Source organism: Halyomorpha halys, unplaced genomic scaffold (assembly GCF_000696795.3).
Source record: "Halyomorpha halys isolate HHAL.00 unplaced genomic scaffold, Hhal_1.1 Scaffold103.1, whole genome shotgun sequence".
Classification (NCBI taxonomy): Eukaryota; Metazoa; Arthropoda; class Insecta; order Hemiptera; family Pentatomidae; genus Halyomorpha; species Halyomorpha halys.
Genome location: NW_027115007.1, coordinates 893258 through 894370, shown reverse-complemented (window position 1 = coordinate 894370; position 1113 = coordinate 893258). Strand labels below are relative to the sequence as shown.

General features: G+C 30.7%; 1 non-coding gene across 1 annotated transcript; it reads right to left on the bottom strand.

Annotated features, from left to right (window-relative positions):
* Nucleotides 1-219: 219 nt before the first annotated feature.
* Nucleotides 220-354, bottom strand: LOC112211946 (U4 spliceosomal RNA). Its single transcript, XR_010844723.1, has one exon. It is a non-coding gene; the product is annotated as a U4 spliceosomal RNA (small nuclear RNA).
* Between the last annotated feature and the right edge of the window lie 759 nt (nucleotides 355-1113).

Here is a 1113-nt window from a genome sequence, read left to right as displayed (position 1 = left end):
TTAGCTGCTTAGTAACAGTACGTTACCGCGTTTTGTCATTGATAATGATTCCTAATGAAGAATGAAGCGAAACGCACAGCCTTCTCTCCTCTTTCTCAGTATCTCCTCCACTTCCAATTTTTAGTGATCTGATGTCAAAATAATCAATCAGTATTACTCTTACTATATCATTCTGAACGCCTATCGTTTGATTACGACTGATCGCATAGATATCCCTCTGATATTTATCGATATAAAATTAGCATTAGTCGAAAACAGCTGAAAGAGATTAAGTTCTTGTTTGTTTGTTTCAACTAGCTATAATCGCACCTCAGTAGATCTTCATTGGTTACGACATTGCCTCTGCGCAAGGTTCAGTTCTTCGTAAGATTAAGTTCTTTACAAGCTAGAGCAAAATTTAGAAATGCATAATTCTCCAACCATACTTTTTTTGGGGGGGGAGGATATTAAACGAACTACTTAGGGAGGAAGAGGAAAGTAGTTGAAGTTAGAATTTCAATATTTTTTAAAGTGTGTAAAATATAATAAATATTTTAAATAATAAATATTTAATAGTAAATATCGGCTATTTAAAGTGAAAAAAAAATTCAAAATGTTCATATCAGACTGTTATCCATCCGTTTTTCATCAGTAAGAAATAATGGGAATGTATTCCAGATTTCTATGAAAGTAAACGTTTTGAGGTCTCATAATTCTAACCATGTCTCGCAAAATAGTCTGTATGTGAGTTAAAAACCAAAAACTGAAGTTACATAATCAGGGCGGACGTATACTTGGGATGTTCGAGCAAATTTTTCGCTAAAATAGACCAACCGGATGTGTAACTGTATATAATTGATTTTAAATATTTTTAGAATTTTCTCAAAAACAGTTCAAATTAAACGATAAATTAATATAAAAATAAATGGTCTTTGATATCAGATAGGTCTTATCTTTATTATAGTCTTATCCTTATTAAAATAGCCTGGTTGCGCTTCTACCAGAATAACTTTAATTAATCTTTGTTCATTAATCACCTCAAATTTTTACTAGTATTAGAAAATAGATAAATATAAACTAAGAAAATTTGAAGAAGAAGATAAAAACGGAATCTGTACTGACTTATGTAGTTAG